Genomic DNA, 22,624 nt, shown 5'->3' on the forward strand with positions numbered 1-22,624 from the left:
ATGGAGTTCTCCCAGAAGGAAAACAAAACAACTTCCTCTTGTCTTCTCTATCAGGGCCAGAGGTGCACAAAACTTGAGAAGAAAAACTAGGGTTACATCTTTGCTTGTAAACACATGAAAAATCACATCAGACAAAGCAAGCAAAAAAGGATTGATTTTTGTTCTTAGCCTGCCTTTGGTGCTTTTTCATCATTCTTGCTCCTTCAAATAAAAAAAGTAAGTTTAAGTAAATAATGAGTAATTTTTGTAAACAATTACTTTTTTTGTCTGGATTAAGCACAATACATCAAGATTCACGCTGAAAGGACAGCAGCAGAAGAAAAGAAGCAGGAGAAGGAAAGAGGAAACTAACTACACATCACTATATCATTTTGTCATAAAAGCATTCTATCACATTTCTACAGCTGATGAGAGTTTAGAACACTAGTCCCAAATAAAGGGCACAACATTGCTCAGTAAGTTTATAACAGCTAGGAAGGAGAGGAAAGAAAAAAAAAAAAAAAAGATTTCACTCACAGGAAAAGAGTAAAAGAATGATCGCCACTTGCAAAACAATCCCCAAATTCTAGTAAATGAAGATGTTTTTGTCCAAATATTGTTTTCTTTCTTTTTTTTTTTCTTTTTTTTTTTTTTAGGGTTTTGGGGTGGGTTTTTTGTTTTGTTTTTGTAGGTTTTTAAGTTGTATCTACAAAGGCTCTGAAAGTTGACCAAACACTGACAAACTCAGCTTTAAGTTTTCCAGTGTCCTGGTTGGACTTCAGTGCTAGCAATCCTGCTTGGCCCAGAAAAATTTATTTTGCCCACACCAAAGTACCAAAGAGTATATGCTATTCCTGCTTAACAGCTGCCACATTACAGCTCCAAAGGACACTGTGATCTGTGGGCATCCCTATTCCAAATTCCTGGGACTTGACACTGGCACTGCATTTCATCAGTCACTGTCAGGGAGGCAATATGGCACCTGTATGCTGCTGCCCCACAAGCCCCTCAAACCAGCACTGGCCAGCAGTACCACTGAAAGCCATATACTATGCCCCCTCTCCTCTACTGTCAGCCATACATATGGGCAGCTGGATTAAAGAACTACCCAGATTTAAAGCATGCATCTAATTAATGGATTTATGAAGCAAATTTGAGCTCATGTCTTACCCAACTCAACTAACCACTGGCAGAATTTCAGGGGAGAAACAGCCAGAGGTAAGAAGTGACCATTCAAGAGAGATGGCTGCAGCACAGCTCTGAAATGCTCCCTGAAGTACAATGTGAAACAGAAGTCCCTGCAAAGTATAAAGTGTAATTAGCTGGAAAGGATGCTGCCTTCCCTCTTCTCTCAGCTGAAAACAAAAACAAAAGCTTGTGCAAAGGTATATACTATCTTCTGCAGAAGACAGAGGGGAAAAGCATTTAATCTATACTGTTACAGCTATTGCACATCTTAAAAATACCACTTAAAGTCAGACCTCCTTTCCGCCCTGTTTTACAGGGATAGTGTGGAACCACTTTCCCAGGTTCACACGTTAAACATTTACTTGAGAATTCAGTTTCACTCCCTGAACTTTCCAGGACACAGCGCTGTCATGACCAGGCAGGTGTGCACGTGCACGCAGATGGAGACAGTGCCTAATGTGGGAACTGGCAGGTCTGGGGACAGCTGATATATTACTACACAAGTAGCATTCATTATTCAAAGTGCCATGGCACTTGCACGCAGGCACAAGCAGAGATCTCTCTCACACTGGAGGAAAAAAACCCAGCAAGTCAGAAGATTTGCCCAATATACACCCTCTGTGGAGACCACAGCATTTTGCTGTAGCCTAGGAATTAGTACTGCAATCTACCTTCAGTTTTCTCTAAAGCAAATGATCAAGTAAAACTTCTAAAACATCACAAGCAAAAGATGAATTTGGAAAAGCTGTTACACTGTTACTTAGACAATACTGTCTTTCATATACATAGATTACTACCCAAACGCTCAATTAATTCTTCAGATAGCCACTTAATTGTTGCAAAATCTCTGCCTCATTCGCCACATTGATTTCTACATCAAATAAAAGCATTTGGCAGAATTGTATTTACCATTTTAATTACCGAATCTAATTTAGATAGTCGTTTTCTTGACTTCATACCAAAACACCTACCGCAATCAAGGCCATTCCTTGGACAAGATGCATGCAATTTGAGAAACCCTATACACTGGTCCTCAAGGATACAATTTTTAAAGAACTACATATAGGAAGGGCTACCCCCACGTGCTTTAACAAGCTAAACATTCACAGCAGCAAACCATACCTTTAATGAAATTTTATGGCAGTTTTATATGGGAAAGAACTGAAGAGACAAGAATTCATCAGCTATGTAAAAAAACCTGTTTATTACTCCTTTAGTATAAAACTGGTTTTCAGGGGAAAAAAAATTGTTTCAGAAAAGTTTTAAATACAAAGCGAGCACTAACGAACTGCAATCATGCTTAAATCAAAATGATTTATGCATGTTTCATTATGTATGCAAGGAAAAAAAAAAATGTAACACATTCATATTCATTTAGCTGGCCACAAGCATTTTGCAGTTTTCTGTACTGAATAGCAGCCAATGAATCTCTCCTGACAGGTGATAGTTTTATTTGCATTTTGAGATTTCTCTCCACTGGAACCCCATTTACTAAAAAGAAATAAAAAATTAAAAAATTTCCTCATTTTGCTGTCTACAGTGAAGTTTGCAAAAGCACGCCTGCACAACTTGAAGTGCTGACTGAAGCACACTCTGCCTTAGGTAACTCAAGTGCCAAAACCAACAGGAAGAAGATATTCTTCTCACCAGCTGGCCCCTATATAATTCCACACACACATTTCCACCATTTCTGTACATATAAAGTCAAATTAATGAGAAACAAATTATTATTTGCCCCTATATGCTAGGTAGCAGAACCTTCAGTAATATTTGTTACCGTTTCCCAAAGCTGTTGCATTTTCAATCCTTTTTTGGAGTTATCCAAGCTTTTTTCTATTATCATGGTCTGAAACATATATTATTCAAACATAGACAAAACTCATGTCACCATTTTTGGAGTTCAGAGGCCTGCTACTTTAAGAAATCAGTACACTGAAGTGAAAAACAGTTAGAGATAGCTGGTACAGATATCCTTTGCTCTACCCTCAATAAAATAACCTCCACCCGTTTCATATTCTCAAAAAAAAAAACTTCCAATTGTGTTCTGGAACTTCCCAAGAACAACATTATTTTCAAGTATGATATTACAAATATTTTCATTAATGCAAACAAAGTTAGTTCTCAGCTTTACTTGCTTGTTTACATCACTGTTCAAATATCTTAATAGATGACAGGATGAAATTAATGTTTGACACATTGCAAAGTAAATGTAGGTGAATCTTCCTTCCTAGAAAATTCAGTGAAACAAAACGTAGTCTTAGAAGTAAAAATCAGCATGAAACCACCATGAAGAGTTATACCAACTAAAAGCATTTTACAGAACAGAGATTTTAAACACAAAAAAGGTAGGGCTTGTCTATCAAAACCTTTAAAACAGTACTTTGCATTTCATTTTTTCTTACACAGTGATATTCTAAAAATACATACTTTTTTAAAAAAATAAATCAGATATTTCATGTATCTTTAAAGTCACATTGTGGCCTGCTTGAAAAGAAAACCCTCATTAACTTGTGGAATAAACAAGAAGCAGAACTATTACAGCCGAGGATCCAACAACACCATGGGTTGCTGGCTCCCCCAAAACAAGTAGTACTGAAGAAAACTCATTTCCAGTAGACATATACATATTCTTTTCTTGATTCATTTACTATGTTAATTATACTTAAATGGGAGCCAATGTTTTCCCCGTGGCCATTAAATCTGTTTTTTTCCTCACCAATACTACCTAGAGTCCCTACCGCAGTCCCCCCAGGCTTCCACCTCAAATGCTAATCCATATGGCAGTGGTTTTAGTTTCCACTTACCCTTCTCTCCCTGAATTTTCAGAGTTTCACAGTGAATCTCCCAATGATCTCCTGCTACATGCCCTACCTGTCTGCTCCACCTGCCAGCCATATAAGAGGTGCACAAATAGCCTTGTAACCAAAGTGATAAAGACACTGATCAGCCCATTTAGTGACAGCAATGAGTGTGAAAGTCAAACTACAAGAAGATTAAATAGAAACACAGCCAGGAGAACCGCAACAAATCTACAGCAACATATGACTAGAATAAATCTTATGTCCAAAAAGGCCACAGAGCAGCAAGTATGTAATTTGCACCATGACAGCACAGACACTACTCAGTCTCTCCTTTTGTTGTTAAAGTCTGCTGGAGACTCATTTATCTAACCTTAACAATGCTGAGTTAAATATTCTGTAACATAAAAATTGTGATGCCACCACCAATACAGAATCCCATCTCTTGGTTACTACACAAGACATGGCACATGTTCCCTATTAGCAAAATTAGCCAACCCTTCCAGCAGCTTCACAGGACTTGCTGCAACTACCCAGAACTCTTTAAGTGTAAGCCTGCATCTCAGTACTTTTTGCATGCAAATATAATAGCATGCAACGCACATGCTTTTGTCAACTAAAAATTTCCAGTTTCCTCAAGGACTTAAGCACTTCATATAGTCTTATGCAGCTCTTAACGTCCTTGACAGAACATTCCTGGGTTGCCCAGTCTGTAAGATTTGTTAATTAAACACTCTCAACCCAAACAACTAGTTCAAGAATTAGATCTCTAGCTTTTGTAAATAAACTGAAGTTCTTGGTAACATTTTAGGGTTTTTTGATCCTGAGTAAAGAATTCTTGCAGACTTTGGAATAAACAACATCTATTTTACCAGGCACTTAAGTCTCCCCTCCAAGCAGTTAAAAATGAAAGGAATGTTGTTTATCATCCCAAAATAGCTCTCAGTTAAACACTAATCATTACCATTGGTGAAAAAGACAATTTCAGTCATATGACATTTAAGGTCTGCCCTTAAGATACTGCGTATTACAGGTCCTCCTTGCCACTGTGTTTTGTGGTTTGACAAGCATTTTAACATTCCTCTTCCCATGATTTCTCAATTTCTCAGTTTCACAAAAATATCTTGCATCTCCTTGGAAACCTGAACACAGCACAACAAAGACTGCTGGCTCTAATGCTTAGAAGCAGGTTAGAAAAAGAACTGCATTCCCTTGCTGGTTAGGATAGGGTTCAGCACTTCATTTCTCTTTACTAATGTATCGAGCAAGAACGTGTCTCTCTCCCCCATTAGTTTTCTTACTTGTCTTCACAGCCATTCACTCAAATCCTATTGACTCCTTCACTACTAACTTGCACTCAGCCTGAGGTTTAATGAGTTTTCTAAGCACCTATGTAGAAAAATGTAAGCAATTTAAGAAGGCTCACAATACCCAAGCAATACTCCACTAAGTAAGCTTCCCCTGCAAAACTGGCAAGAAAGAAGAGAACTACGAACCCATTTGCAGAGCTATTTAAAACTATAATCCTAACCCACATCAATTGCTCTTGCTCAGCACAGGATACCAAAAAACAGCAAACTAATTTCTTTTGGGTTCTGTGCCCATCTGCCACAGCCATAGCCCCTAGTTTGGGAATTGCTGTTTAGATATTAATGGTGCTTCTACTGCCAGCAAACGTTTGCCCCCTAGTTCATCGATCCTGTAATACCACTCCTGTTGGAGTAAGAAAAAAATTTTAAATGATGCTTCTCATTTTGGATGTAGGACTGCAAGAGGAAGCACAAGCACAGCCCTATCCCCAAAAAGGAACTCCACCCCTGCCTTGTAGCCCTGTGTCATGTTCCGCTCAAAGCAGCCCTTCGCTGCAGCGGGTTTAGCCAGCGTTGCCCTTGCAAAGCTACCTTCACCATTACAACAAAACACACACTTCTCAATGAAAAGCTAAAATTCTGAAGGAATTTCCTACGAACTATACATCTTCAGTGGCCTAAGAAAAATTCTCTCACAGGAATCAATGCAGTTTTCTCACGTGAAGCACAGTGGGAAATTTGAATCATCCAGTTACTTCAGTGTAGTTGAAAGTCTTGCAGAGACAGGAACCAGGAATAACAAGCAGCATGCAAGTATCAATATGAAGGGGAAAATCAGGAAGAGTAAGATCCGCCCCCACACCCCAAAGGATAGAAAATGGTGCACATAAATGGCAGAGCAAGAATTTCCTTCCCAAGATTAAGAGAAGTTGTTCAACAAAACTGAAAGCTGACAAGTTCACAATCAACAAAAAGGGATACTTCTTCATATCTCTAAGGAATGCACTGCTGAGGGATACAGGACTGTAAAGCCAAAAGCTTAGCAGCATTAAAGTGGAGAGCAAAAGATAAAATTACATCGTAATAGAAAATATTTAAAAACAAAGAGCTGGAAAAGACAAAAATATCCGAGTTTTATGACACAAGCTGAACTAACAGAATCCCAGAGATACACACCCTGGAGTGTATTATTGTCATAACTGCCTACTGCAGATTTTTTTGCATCATCATCCCAAGCATCTGTTACTACTCCTAATTAAAGAACAGATGGTCTGACCCAACATGGCAATTCCTATGACCCTATATTTATCAGCAGGTGGGGAAATTAAGTTTCAAGGTCTCAAGCAAGCAAAGCAAGATTAACCAAACCAGATAGCTAAATAGGTCTCAAAACGATCTGGTATACGACACTTACTGAAAATAATATTCTTGAAAGATAACGTACGATGTATTTTTCATGGTCTCTGTACAGAGAAAACAGCCTTCCACAAACTCCACCAGATGCAAATACGACTTAACTCCAGAAACACAGAGATTATCAAGCTAATAAATGAATCTTTTTTCATGTAACATTAGTGAAGCATAGCTATTCCAGCTGTACAGTTAAATTTGTGGAAGTGGAGGAAGTCAGCATGTTCTGAAAAAAGCTAGAGGCCATTTTCAGTAGTAATAAGAAAAAAAGAAAATAACACAGGCAAAGAAAATTAAAGCATACAGGCAAAAGTATACTTTCTTTTTAAGTGCAGGTTCAAAAACATGCAAGTGCACTGTGGAAAGCTACATTCCCAAATCTGACAACAGATGAGGAAGACAGCTTGAAATAATTAATCCACACAAGAACAGAATCTGAGTGAGACACTTACTAATCAATAAGGCAATAGCAGCATACGAAAGAAAGTATGCTTCCTTTAAGTGAGTAACGTCCCTCCTTCAAGAAATCTTTCAAGCTTTACTGGTAAAAAGGGCACTTCTGGTAGTATGCACCTGTATGGCTGGTTTTTTTTTTAATACTCTGCTAGAAAAAAGTTTAAATGGAAGTGGATGTAAAGTCTTATGTTCATGCGTCACAGGAGCTTCTGATGAGACTATGTTCTGAGAACGTGTATATCAACCTCATGAAGTTGGATGGAAGCACTATTATTGTAAGAAAATGAAAAATCGCCCTTTCTACTTAGTCACAGGGAACAAGTTAATACACATGTTCTTAAATTAAGGATCACTTGAGGATACCAAAGCAACAAGGAAGCTGGTTACCAGGGCATTCTCTATGAAGACACCAGGAAGATGCTCTTCAGCCTAACTCAGAAGCAGCCTTCATCTAGTACCAGCAACAGCAGTCAAAAGAAGAGAGCCTCCTTGCAGTACGGGCCAGTAAAGTACCTCTTCAATGGCTAATACAATTTTATAATACTATTACCAAGAGGGGGGAAGTACTTTGAACGTTATATACTAATCTCATAAAATTATCTAAATAAATTCTGTAATTTAATTATCTAATTCTCTAAATAAATTAGATGGATGAGCTGATTTCTTGAACATAGGGAATTTAATGAAAAATCTCCAGGTAATTCATCAAAAGCAAAGCTTATGTCTCCAAGCCATTTGTATGTTGCAGATCTCCAAGACACAGAAAGGAAAGCTACTCTCATACCCATCACTCCTTACCCTACTGGAAACGTGGACATCATTAACCTGATGTTAATGTTCATAAAAATTTCAGCACTTGGGAGTGGGAGGTGGGGGCAAGCCTTTCCACAGTGTTTAATTCAATTTATCTGCCTTACGTAATTTTCACCACAATCCTGGAACCGATAGACATACAGCCATAAACCTGTATGATATATGAATATATATATCCATATATGAATAAAGCCTTAAAATACACTGAAAATTTTTTTTCACTGCCATTTTTCCTTTCAGACCATTGTAGGAGTCATTTATTTTGTCAAACATTCTCCTGATATTTAAAACCTACTTCTAACATAACTAGGAAGTTGTATAGTGCTCAACTTTTGTATGACTGTCACTCTAAAAGTGTGCTGTCACTCATGGGAAACCATTAGATGTGACTGGTTCCAGTCAAACTCCCCATCATTTAGTTACCTGACACACCTCCTAGAGTTACAAATTCTGCATTGGAGATGGTAACTCACCAGCATGCCAGTCAAACAAGCACATTTTACACAATCATTTACCACTGAAGAGCAACTTTTCTACCGTATACAGAGGTTAAAAAAACCCAAACCTAACAAAAATTAATTCCACTGTATGTAAGCATCCCCTTCACGCACGTGTAGTGGGGGGCACACACAGGAGCAGGAACAGAAATAATAGTTTGGCTTGAATCCATTATTTAATTTCATTAACCAAAAAATATTCAAAGATATTCTTAAACATGGAAAAACTGACGTAGAAAAAACAGATCGAATGGTTGTCCAAAAGTACCTTAGGGGAAAGCGAGCTCAATACATACGAATGACAACAATTGAATATACGAAATCATGCTGTACTGACTTAGTTAAACCAATGTCATCCCTGTGCATGAATGCTCTTAACAAGGTTAAGCCCATTTTTCAGTTTATCTTGTTATTTACCAGGAATATTTTTACTTCAGGACTGATTTAATCTTTCCTAATTTGTAGGAAAAAAGGCACTAGATATTCCTATCTCTTTTCTGCTCTGGATTTATGGTTTGATATTCCACAGCATGGACACACAGTTAACTGTGCACCTATACAAGCTGAAGAAAATACAGCCAAGTGGTTGCCTACAGATTCTGTATCAATCTAGATATACATGCATTAAGTACTGGATTATGGGATGATATTAGAAAAACAGGCCTGATAATGCCACATTTCTGAAATTATGGAAAGAATTCTTTATTTTCCCATTTCTTGCAGGCGAGTTTAAAAATAGAAAGTAAAAAACCTCAATGCATCCATACCAGAACATGTTACTGAAACTCAAAAAGGGAACTATTGTGAAAAAGCAAGAGCTGTGATTGCAGTCTGGTGCAGAGAGCTATAAGAAAATAGAGACACCTGCAATCATCACAGACTCTCCTTAAACCAAAGTACCTTTTGGATAGCAGATTACATTCTAAACCCACAATAAGGTTTTCAAACTGACACCGTACATCCCAATAACGTACTCCACTGTCCAAGTTCTGAGGACATTATGCCACCTGCAACATCCTCACCCCCTGCCCTCTCCCCTTGAGGGTATCGGTGTAAAAGAAATAGAACGATAGACAACTCGTCAAAAGAGCTAAAAAATAAGAGTTAAGAACTGTAAAACATCATATTTTCCTAAGTTATTTAGGACACAGAAAAGCCCTTTAGATCTAATCAAGAAAAACAAACATCTGCAAAAGGGGAAAAAAAAAGTCTGCAGCATACTCTTTAAGGCAATGCTTATGAGTATTCAAATAAAATTAAAATATGAATCCATAAGGCAATAAAACTAATAAAATGCAATACCAGCCTCATTTATAAATCTTCTGTTTAATTTACAAGTCACTGTGGCCCATCCCTTCTGTTCTTTAAGTGTTCTGAAGTCCCCCTCTTGCACACACCAAACATACTCTCTCAGTTAAAATGCACTGTTATGCTGATGCAGAAATTGTGCTATAAAACTTGCATTTGAAAGATCTTTTTGTTTCTCAAATTCGTATTAGCCACAAATGGTAAATTCTATATACTTTTTACAGCACAGTAAAACATAAGTATTGTGACCCGATGCCCACATGAATTAAGTCCACATTTCTAATTTAGCCTACATCTTATTGCATTTGCTACTTGTTAAGGAGGGAACAATTTATGGGTACGTTTTTACCCATAAAAATTTAAAAGGAAGTTCTCCAATTAAAAATATTTGTCCTGCGGATACAGTAACTTTATGTGCACACATGGATAGGGCTATGGTGATACTTTGACAGGCATCTGAAAGACAGTGACAGTTGGCAGACCTTCATGAAGACAAGAAGAAAAAACTTTACAGTGATTTAAAAAAAGAAAATATCCATACAACAGGAGTATTTGGTTATACCCAGTTACACTTGGAATCACACTATAAACTTAGTTGTCATAATACAATACTGAAGCTGCTTTCATTTTCCATAACAATTTAAAATGCTGCTGCTAATCATCAAGGAGGCACTCAAGGTGCAAATGCTCTTACTGAAACCTGCGTTCAGAGTTTGCTATAAATCTGTCATACTCAACTTCTGTAAATATTAAACACAGCTGTAAGCACTGAAAATTTAACGACAGGTAAAGCAGATCCACTCCATAGTTTCTGGAAAGTTTCAAGACTTAATAGGAGGCTGATTGGGAAGAAAATCTTATCAAGATAAATTTCACAATAGCAATTTTTAGTGGCTGTTGTTTCAGATGGGTGTTGGTATATTAGTTGTTACAGAAAAGCTTTCGAATTCCTGCATCTATGAATACATCCCCATTGGAATATGTTTGCATATTCTTAAACACATTCTCAGGACTCTTAACTCATAACACACTCTTCACACAGCCACTCAGTTTCTGAAAAAAACATTGTACTGGCAGAAACTTCTTCCTCAAGAAAATTCTGAGAGAAAATAGTGAGAACCAGCTCATGAAAAACTACCTGCCCTCTTTCAAGACAATTTTTCCACGAAGCCCCAACACAATACCCTTAGCCTCATTTATCAGACACACACACCTAAGGGCACAGCTCTGAAAAGCATCATGGAGATGCAAGCAGATGGGACAGGAGGGGAACATGCACAACCCTCCACTCCACCTGCGACTAGAACATCATGAGCACACACAAAACTAGGTCTACACAATACAAGGCAAAAATAAACAAGGAGAATAATAGCTTAAGTCAAATGGGAGTAGCCCCACTGAGGAGAGGTCAGAGATCAGTTGTCATCCTGCCCCATCTGGGGACCACCCAGACAACTATCAGATGCTTCCAAGTTGACCTTCAGGTTTTCTATTTTCTTTCTTTCTAATTATTTTGCTCAGCATTTTGTAAGAAACATGGAATTATTCCTATCTGTGATGGTGTGCTTTCCCCCTCCCCCCTTCCCTGCTACCAACCTTTACTTCCCTAACTCTGCTCTAGTGATAACCACCAGCGGTGGTTGTAATGGATGTGTCTGGTGATGATGGCGGCATCCACATAAAGTAGATTCTGGGGAGACAGATAACACCACAATAGCCAAGGGCTAATTTGAGCAACACGCCCACCTAACCACTGTGCTGGTCAAGGTCTTACCCAAGCCAAGTTTGAAAGAAGATAACTTCTGTAGTCGGTATGCAAATATGACTACAAGTCAATTACCTTACTCCATAAATATAGAGGACAGCCCAGGGCCCACTGAGCTCTCCTGCATGGCAGTGGGCTGCATGCCAGGATCTCCCTCTAAGTAGGGATACCTCTCAAGGTTATTCCTTAAGGTTGAGATTCCATGCTACAACAGAGTCTTGGTAGCACACTAAACTTCGATATATTATCTAAGGGATAAAAAGGATGGATTGTGCACATACAATCCTTTAGATACAAACCGCTGACCTGGGCTGGACTAAGTCTGATTCAGCTACACCTAAAGTCCCCTCTGAAAAGGAGTTCAGAACACAAGGGGGGGCCTTTCTGAACCTCATGACTCAACAGGAGGGTTTCACTGACAGTTTTGTCTGGCCCTGTCCTCCGTGCAGTAAATAATCAAATGTACCTTGCCATCAAATCCTGTTAAGCCACTGTCACATTTACCATCAGACTTCATTAAGTCACTGTTTTATATCAATAAACATATTGCTGTTTCTCTCAGAAGTACATCATTCCATTCACAGACTATCCTATTGCTCAATTGCATGGTTATCAGAAATACTTTGGTCTACAGAAGATGGACAAGCTCCAAATTCTGCTGCTGGTTCACATGCCAGACCCTGAGAGAAAACACTGGTCAAGCATATGAAAAGAATAGATTTTCTTTAATGATTTCTTTTCAGGTAAATTTTGGGACGTAATCCAACAAGTTTACAAACTGTTGGCTGCCCTCATTCTTCCTGAAGTTGCTCCAGCTAAGCCCATTGGTAACCCATCAAAAAAATTGCTTATTTCTTTATGCCTCCAGTTAAACTGAAATAAAACAGCACAGACTATTAGCCATTCACCTATTCCTCCACACTTCACACTGTTTGTGGCCATTCCCCAATCACTGGCATATTCCTTTAATGTCTTTGTAAGTCTGAAGTTTTAAAAATAAATCTAGTGCATTTTTTTAAAAATCTAAAAGTAACATTGGATGATTAGATGAAATTGCAGGTAAGACAGCTATAGTTGTGAAACTAAAATAGTTCTGGTACCAGTACAGAGTGTTTACATAAAGCAAGTGGAAGAAGGAAGCTCTGCAGTTTATTGGATGCACTGAAATCAAACCTTCTATCAAATCCTCTCCTAGTTAAAGTTCCTTCATATAAATGATGCCCTATAACATCTGAAAACCAGATCACTTGAAATATTATGAAATCCTTTTATATCAAATATGAGCAATTAAGCCATAACTAAGGCTTCACAACTTTTTTTGTCGCTAATGACATGCTGTGGGGTTTTTTTAGATGGGACAAAAGGTCAAAGGTTTTGTGTTGAAGACTTCAATATCTCACTATTATTTGCTGGTTTTACCATTGAGAGGTTTATGCAGTAAGCCATCAATATTTGTCATTCATTCTGAATACTGAAAAGCCTGATAAGAATTTTAAAATTTGAATTGTGTAGAAAGCAGAGGTCACAACTGACATTTTTGTGGTACCACCACTATGAATACCAAATTCATACACCTGCCTTCACAACCACAGGACCAGCTCCCTCTCAAAGGATAGCTTGTACAGCTAGTCCTTCCCCCCCCCCCCCCCCTTTGAGTAGTCTACAGAGTGATTCTGATTTTGAGAGGCAAGTCCTTATGGATGCTGCACAAAGTGTTCAGTTTAATTAGTTTTGTTATTTATATTACAGTAGATGAAAATCCTTCTTATTAACAGATGAATACAAGGGCCTGCTTTTAGTACAAGACAAACATTCCTCTGTTCTTTTTCTACATGAAACTTAGTATAATGAACAGCCACTATTCATTTACTTAAAGAAATGGCTCATTCACCCAATTCTTTCCAAACATTAGCACATGTACAAAACCACAGTTGGGTAGAAGTTGTTAGTAAAAGGTAGGAACAGAGTACACAACTGCAGGTGTTTCAATCCAAGTAAGCAGCAGCGCATCACCAATCCATTACCACTGTATTTCCCAAGACTCACATTGAGATCTGTCTTCCCTCTCACACTGTAGCTGATGGGAAAGCAGGGCTGCTTCTGGCTTGGCTCAAACCTTTGCAATAATCACCCAACTCAATACCCCCCACCCCACCCCCCCAGTTTAACAAGCCAAACAACCTTCTGTGCCCTTTTTCTCTGTCCCACCCCAATCCCTGTAACTCTAGCTGAAGCAGCTCTGGTTCTGTCTAACCCAACTCCTCACTGCCAAACTCTGGCCCTACTTGTCTCCTCTTCCACTCAGCTCAGCATAATTTTTCCTTGCTTCCAGAAAGGAGAAGACAAAGGGCTGAAGAGCAGAGAAGGGAAAACCCTCCTCCAGTGCATGCTGCATGTCCTCAGTAGGCTCATCTTACAAAGAAATTGCTGTTTTATCAGATAAACACTGTAATATTTCCAAGAGACCACAATGGGGTCCTAACAGGAAGACTGTTCCATGAGCATATAGCAACTGGGGAAACAGGAGATGCCTGCATCACAACACAAGCACACAAAGGGAAATAATTATGGCACTACACGTACTCTTAATTTTTAATAGCCACGATTCAAGAGAATTCAATGTTTCATCTGAATAGTCTCCTAAAATGTGCTGCAGCACAGGATTTCTGAGAATTATTTTAAAGTGGAAAAATACACAGCTGTATTCTCCTGGAGTTTCATATTTTTCTGCAGTGAAAAACAATGCTGATTGGATGTGTCTTAGTCTCAAGCTGTCTAAAAGCAACCCCATTGATCTACGCAATCAGTTGTTGGGGACAAAAAAACATATTGACATGTACGAGGCCCACAGGGACTGAGCTGGGGTCCATGCTGAGCCCAGGGCAGCAATCTGACATTGCAGCTTCAGCCCAGTTGACGGCCTGCCACTGCCAGGAACAAGGAGACCGAATCCTCCCATTTCCTCCATTCCTGGCCTACAGTCATCTCCTCGTGTTACACAGTCAGCTTCCAAACCAGTAGAAAACTAACCCAGTAAGAAACACTAAATCAGTCTTCCCTATACTGAGATCATGCAGCAGATCAACTTAGGTTAAGTGTAAGAACTAGGGAGAGGGTCAGGAGAGGGAGCAGGAGCAGAAACAAGACCTCAGTCTTCCAGGGTACTGCTTACCTGTAATGCAGAACCACCAGCTGTAATTTAAGTTTATGGACATTTTCAATAAACTTTACTACATCCTAAAGATATTAGGAATGTGTGTACATCTTCAAGTTAGAGGAAAAAAGCAAAACACAACACATGTATATAGAAAACTCATGGCTCAACTAAATTGAAATTAGCCTGTGTTACAGCACTCAAAGGAATGTCTCCTTGTGAGGGCAAAATAAAGTCTACAGGTCAACTTATCACACAAATTCATATTGCATAGCTACTTGTAAAGCTGTTTATTTCCCTGAAAATGTGTGTTTCTAAACTGAGGAGAAGAAAAAACTCTCACAATTCCTCTTACTCAAGCTGAAGCAAGCTTTGTTACACACATGCAGTCCTTTATCCACACTGTACCACGTACTGCAAACACCATCTCAGTAGCTGCTGAGTACTGCTGACCTTATGCTACAGGTTTCAGAACAAAGTTAAAGACAAAACACAATGTCTAAGTAACTGATTAACATACACAATGCATCCAGAGTGTAAAAATCAGTATTTCTAGAAAACAGAAGCTTTGAAGACTGGCCTTCACAGTATTCTAAAGTAGTAAACAGTTCTTTGGCAATCCCAGTAAACCCCTGCTTCCACAATTCAATGTTAATAATGGATTTAAGTGCACATGAAGATCTCACTGGGCACCTGTCTCCATCTTCATACATCTAGATATTTGCAGATCTAGTTAGCCATAATCCTGTAATGATCTAACTAGTTCTGAGACTGTTGGCAAACCAAGTTAAGCAGGCAGCTCAAGTCCCTCCCTTTTCCTTCTGCTCAAAATCTGTAACCAGAAAAATAAATCAGTCCTTTAACTCTTCTTGAATATGATTCTTACAATCCATAGTGGAGCTTTTGGCTTTCATTTCAGTACTTATTCCCAAAACACAGCTGTAAAGTATAAAAATCAATTAATAATGTTTTGACAGAAGACAGCTCACCCAGACACTACACAGGACAGATTTACTATTCTCATAATTACATAAAACCTTCAGAAATCTCCAGAGACTTGTTTTTCACAGATGTTGACAGAGAAAAGTACTGCCTTTATTATCACTGTCTAAGCTTATAATGGAAGTATACCATGCATTTCAAATGACCAAAGCCAAAAAAGGAACTTCCTCTGAGCATCAATCATTATTCTCAATTATGAATCAGGAAGATCATATTATGTATTTAAACCATCCAGTTTTTAAATTGTTCAGACTTCTCTGCACACCCACATTCCTACGAATGCATTCAACTAATTCATATTATTAATTTTATGATCACAGGAAAGATCTCCACTTACAGAAAGATGGTTCCTCTTGGAAATTTCACAGGCATTTGAAGAAGGGCACAGAAAAATCTCTCTTCAAAGATGCAGCAGCTGGCAAAAATAGAGACAAAACGAAACAAAATACAGATAAAATATTTCTATTCAGAGTTGACTAATTTCAGTTCTAGATAGGCAGTGAGCTGGAGAACAGTATTGCTGGAAAAAAAAAAACCACCTTCCACTGAGAGCATCTGCCACAAAAATCTCAGCAGTATCAAACAGCAGTACTTTCATAGAATGGTCCAAAGCCATCCAGGACTTCTTAAAACCAAACATTTATCTGCATTTTCCCTGTCCTCAGAACCTCCTTTTATTACTCATTCCTGCACACTGCACATAAATCAAAGTCCTCCCACCTTTCCTTGTCCCGTTCCCTCCTTCTTCTTCTTTCCCTTTTTTTCTTTTAAACAGTCTCTAGCTCTTACAGTCTTTCCTTCCCACCGAGCACCCAGCCCTCTGTCTCCCAGCACAGCATCTTCTCCTGCTTTTCTGTTCTTCAGCTCTCTGGTATTTGAGTCACAATTGTTTCCTTCCTCCGCTCTGCACTGGATGCCAACACAGACAGCACTAACAGTACTGAACAGATTGTCCCTGCATTCTCATTTTGGAGACCCAAAATCTATCACAGAGGCAGATATTTCAGAGAAGACACACTCAGGCACTGCAGCCACACACCAGGATAAACTCAGATGCCCCACCAGACCCTGCAAAGTCCAGCCAGTGTAACAGTGAGTGAAGCAACATGAGGGTCCTTCAGCAAACTTAGCTGCCAGAACTGTAAACCTGAGTGTGTGAAATCTGTCCAAGCCAAAAGTCTTTGACAAAAAAAGGCTTAAACTGGGGACAGCTCTTTCACAGTACAACAGCCCCTCTCAAAGTTCCAAGTGATGGGACTGCTAGAGCTACTCATTGAAATAACTGCATATTAAGCTAAACAAAACACTGGATATTTTTTTCCTGCACCGCAAGTCCCAGAACTCTGATTGAAGTGTCAAGATCACACTAACGTTTCCAGAATGGCATTTAAGGCAAACCATCACCAATGCAGACTTGCCTTACAATGCCAGACTGCAAACCTCAGCAGATTAAGGACTGACTGATGAGCAACTCTGCCTTCTGTTCAGCAGGGCAGAAGACAGCACGCAGCTGTAGGCAGCCAACTCAAGATATGCCACCCTCATTCATTAGGCAGAGTCACTCGGAAAAGGATCATTTTTAAGCAGTAAAAAAAGAATCTCGAGCAAACCCCAACACCAGTTTCAAGAACTAAACTGTACAGCTTCATACTGTGCTGGACAGTTTTATCCAAATGCATCAAAACCTGTGCTGCAAAATAATCCACCATTAAAGTATTTGATTAATTGAACTAAACAAGACATCTAAGAGATGTCCCCTGTGCTTAACAAGGCAATACAAGTGCATTTGCTGTACACTGGAGTTCAGACTTCACATACCCATCCTCTCTCACTATTCCTGGGTGAAAGACTCTCAAATAATCATCAAATCAGCAGATAGGAGAAGCCAGGTCCACCCTTTCCAAAGGGGACACCAGCTTAAAAGCATTCAGTGAATTAATGTGTATGCCAGACTCGATGTTTTAAATAGCTTAATTTTTTCCATTTGCAGCTCCTATTGTGTAAACTGCCTACTTTATCCTCCAATGGTTTTACCAGCTGAGGTTTTTGGTTTTCAAATCTGCTTGGGACTTTCAAGAAAACAGAACAACTATAACTGAGTTATATATACACTAAGTATATATAACTGAGTAGCAGGATTTATTATTTCAACAGCTGTTCACAAGTGAGATTAATTCCACTGACAATGGGGAAAAGTACAGAAATAGAAAATAAAAATTAACCTTCACTCAAAAGCGTAACATTTTCCTAAGGTCAGAAAAGTAATTCTGTTGGTTTAGGTCTTGCCATTTTTATTATTAGCCAATATCCTTAAATTTTCTTTCCTGTTAAAAAAGGAAAACTAATGTAAAATTACTGTGCAACTACATTTTCAGTCCTCCAGCCATTTGGAATTATTTTCTACTTGTTTTGCACTTAAAATGCCTTCCCAGACATAACAGGTTAAACAGAAGCCCATGCATCAAGTAGAAGTTATCAAAAAACCTACATGGAAAAAACACTAAACCAGATTGAATTTGCATCTGTTTGTCTTCTGTGGATCTTTAAAGTCTAGATTTTAGCAGTATAGTCTATTTCATAGAATTAAATAAATAAAGAGATACAGTATCTTCTTGGAGTAGGGGTTTTTAGTGTGCTGTTGAGTGGCATAATTGGCAGCACCAGCAAAGGATGTTCAATATGGGTTCAGTAATTCACAGAAGGAATTTGTCAACAGCAACCATTTAGGAAAAGGGCCTTTAGAGATTTCTGGATAGTCTCCAGTCACCATGACTTCAGCTTTCAGCACATGTAGTTGTGTTACAGCTATTTGAACAATCTTCTTGAACCACAGTCCTGAGATCTATCAGCCAGGAAGTCCCAAGATCTATTTCACAGCATTCATTTATAAGATATCTAGCAATACTGTAAGTTGCTGAAGTTACAGCAAATCTGCTCAAATGACAGATATACTGCAGGAAAAACAGTCACATAGGCGATTCATTTGTCTGGCTTTTTATAGCTTTGCAAGCCATGAACTCATTCCCTGCACTCTTTTACACTGTTCTGACTCAGGCAAGAAGACCTTCAAGCCAGTCCCAATCTTGCCCAGATCGGAACTTCAGGAAAACATGCAAGTCAGTAGTTCGCAATACTAACACCGAATTAGTTATTCCCTCCGAGTTTACTGACTGAAACACCAGACCAGCAAAGCTCTGCAAGACAGTTTCAGGGATGGTGGGCTACAAATCACAGTCACACACATCAAAAAATAAGAAGCATTACCTTTTTAATTTTGAATACCACCAACACTGCTCTCAAATTCATTAAGAATGAGTTACTTAATGGCCGCTTTTCAATAGCATGCTAGCTGAGACAGCCCACATTGATTCAGGATCTCACCCAGGCCATCAAAGCCTACAGAGACGACTAAACTTGTGGTGGCACATAGCACTGCCAGCCAGTTTTAGAATATGGTCTAAATAATGAGGGACTCCAATACTCTTGGGCTTCACAATGAAACAGCAAGAAAGTTAGCAAAATCAACACTCAAAATACATTCTCCTTAAAAAAAAAAAAAAAAAAAAACCACCAAACCACAAACCACTGTTGTTTATTTTTCTAATTCAACATAGTTTGATCCAGCTACTTACAATAATGTATACTGTTGTATATAACTAACTAGTCTAAATAATTTCTAAACTATTACTGATTTGCTTGGACAACTAGTAAAACACAGGAGATCCCAGAGCAATATGAAACAGGGTACAAATCCTTTAATAGTAGTGAAGAAATGGAAAACAAGAAGCGGTATTAGAAAAATTTGAGTATATTGCTGGGGAAAAAGAAGGGTAAAAACTAGTTTAAATTAGAGGAGAAAGATGAAGTACAGTCAAGAAGCCACATCAAGCCAATATAATATTCTCCCTCCAGTAAACGTCTTAGTGAAGCAGCAGGTGTAGTTTATGTAAATGATGCTTCTGTCACTGTTCAACATGACCTGGAGACCGCAAATGCGAAATAATCAGTGTAGATAAGCATAACTACTGGAAAATTTGCTTTCAAATAATTAAAGCAGTGGCTCACTATAAAAAAACCACAAAGCATTTCAGGTTGGTCCAGACAGAACTTGACCTGCAGCAAGTTTTGCTTAGTATTTTCATTATTAATTTGGGTGACCAAATTTGAGGCCCCCTTGAAGAATCTGCAAATGCCACCAAATTGGGGAGCAGAAGTTGTAAGGAATATGGAGGACATGACCTTGATTCCAGGCGAGCTTGGGATATCAGGGATTCTAAAGCTGACTAGATAACAGTCCATGCAGGTAAAAGCAAAACAAAATGCTGGAAGTCTGAAAGGGATAATTAAATGTAACAAAAAGGCCACATACAAACACAGCACAATTACCCATTGAAGAGTAATAAAGCAGAAAAGAAGTTAGGGAGTTGTATTGGATCACAGACTAACAGTCATAAATCTGATGTTGTTCCCAAAAGCTAAATATCATTCTGGAACTAAGACTACTAAGCACAAGAAGTTGAAGTAAGTGCTCCAAATCTACTCAACATACTTGTCCTAACTTTGAAATAACACATAGATCTTTCTTATGTATTCTAAGGAATAGATCCTAAAATCTGGTTCTAAGGTTATTAAAAAGAGTTTGATAGCAACGGAAAACAAAACCTCATCTTCCTAGTAGTTACATATATTTGGTTTTCCAATAGGTGTTTACAGTAAATGAAAAAAAAAACCCATACACATAAAAGCGGTCTTTATACATACAGTCATTTATTAAGTGACTTCTTTTAAGTGACAATGCACATGAACAGATTTCTCTTCCCCTCTCCCTCCTCAAACAGAAAAATTCCTTTCAACTTCAGTCTCTTTTCTTGGTGGTCTTCTAAAATTAACATGAAATACTTTAAATAGAATTAATTAGTGCAGCTACCAAAAAAATGTACACGCTCTACACTAATGCTGATATCCACACTAATTCCATTGCTTTTTTACATTTGGCAATTACTTTTTCTCTCTAATCAGTCACAATTTTAAACCAAGTTTCAAAGTGAGGGGTTTTTCCTTTCCAAAAGTAGTTACATTCTGACTCCAGCTGATAGAATATGCTGTGTTTACACCTTTAATATAAAACAATTTAGACTTTACCTATAGTTGTGTATGTACACATATATTTTAGCACTAAAATACGTGCAGAGCTGATTTTATTTTTCAGCTTTCCTGTGAAACAGCAATATCCCAACTCATACTTCACCAAAACCCAACATGCATTTACATCAGTACAGACTCAGAGTATGTATTGGAGCTGAAGTGTCAACAGCACATACCAAAGCATGACACCATCTTTCATCCTGTCAAAGAATTCAGACCTTCAGCAACTCTAAATTTTATACCACCACCACCCCAATTCCTTCATCAACATTCCTTTCTGCCAGATATTTAATAACAGCAAGTTATTTATATGCAAAAGTTAATTTCTATGAACTGGTAGATCAAAACAAAGTGGCAGACACACACACTTATAATGGTCATAAAACTAGGAACAGACAGCACCTCCTGTTATCCTTCAAAAATACATACGTATTATTTACTAGTTCAGAGATCTGAAAGATAGAACAACATAAAACAGCAGTTTGAAACCCCCTGACTCCTTATATAACATGGAAAATATTTGCTTAAGGACAGACAACACTTTGATTACATCCCCAGGACTACTCTAAATCATCAGTTAAACTAGACAATGAAGTCTGGGTCCAACAGACATGCACGAGAAGGAATGCAAAACCCCTCCGCTTGCAGGAAGAGTACCTGCAGCACTGCAAGAAAAAAAGAAAAAAGGAGGTAACTGCTGGTATATGTGCTAAAACGTGTTATTTCTCAGATGCTATGGACAGATTGCAATGTTTTCAGATACACCAGCACACATTTTCAGAAACAGAAGTCAAAACCCTCCAGTTATCTATTTGATATGTACAATAGATTCTTTTGCCTTACATCTGCATTAACAGAGAAAACATCAGGAATCTAGCAAACAAGTTGGAAAAAAAAACACTTAAAAGAACATGATTGTACTGGTTTCAGCTGGGATAGATTTAAGAAAAGATGTTATCACTGCAAGTTACCATATCAACCTGAACAGGGCAGCACCATCACACCTCAAAGGAGATAAATGTTAGGGAAACAAGGAATAGCAATGCTGTTACTGCCCTACAGAAGGCTGGTTTCAGTCCTAACATAACATTTTCCAGCAGAAAACAATTATCCAAGTATTTGTCCCCCGTTATTTTGTTATTGTTCAGCAACTTGTGAGACTGAACAAAGGGTAGCGAGCTTTTAATTACCACAACACCAATCTTACTTACCAACAAGTCTTCACAACTACCAAGTACGACAAAGAAATTTGTGAAGCCTCAATACCTCTATAAAATGCAAAAACCCACTCTGTATGCAGAGACCAACGATTAAAATAGTAGCATTAATATTCTGTAGCAAAACAGCAGTATAATTTCAAGCTCACGGCTCCTAGTCCAACATTTCCATTTTTAGACAACAATTTTTCTACACATCAGGTAAATCTTCAAGCATTCACCCTCTTAACCACAAATCGCAAACACATTAGAGAATGAACGGCTGTCTAAACATCTCCTGAAGTCCAGAAAAGAAATCCTACATCATTGTGAGGGACTTCAGTCTTGAAAAGATTAGCCAGAGGCCTCACAGCATAATCAATAAAACTCCCTAGGACTGGGGATTGCTTTTTGTTTTGGGGATAAGGGTAGCAGTAGTTAAGCTTCTTTTTCAAAGTGTTTTGTCAGAATAAAGATGATTTTACATTAGACCCCATTCCAATAAACAAAAGTTAGTTTATTACTGGATTTAGAAGTCTGTACCTAACCAAATACAAGAAAGCACCACCTAGCTTAAATGAAAATCACAAAATAATGGCCTAT

The 22,624-nt window shown here is 38.3% G+C and overlaps 1 protein-coding gene across 10 annotated transcripts in view; it reads right to left on the reverse strand.

Moving 5' to 3' along the window:
* Positions 1-22,624, reverse strand: part of SIPA1L1 (signal induced proliferation associated 1 like 1) — a 220,839-nt gene that overhangs the window by 118,272 nt on the left and 79,943 nt on the right. For 8 of the 10 annotated variants that reach the window (XM_037393750.1, XM_037393753.1, XM_037393756.1 and 5 more), the window contains one exon: positions 16,018-16,095. The exons of 1 other annotated variant lie outside the window; for it this stretch is intronic. The gene's annotated coding sequence lies outside the window, so the exon portion shown is untranslated. Of the gene's footprint in view, positions 1-16,017; positions 16,096-16,400; positions 16,422-22,624 lie in introns of those variants that run through there. One more of the 10 variants, XM_037393757.1, reaches the window with a different exon arrangement.

Source organism: Falco rusticolus, chromosome 7, assembly GCF_015220075.1.
Source record: "Falco rusticolus isolate bFalRus1 chromosome 7, bFalRus1.pri, whole genome shotgun sequence".
In the NCBI taxonomy this organism is placed as follows: Eukaryota; Metazoa; Chordata; class Aves; order Falconiformes; family Falconidae; genus Falco; species Falco rusticolus.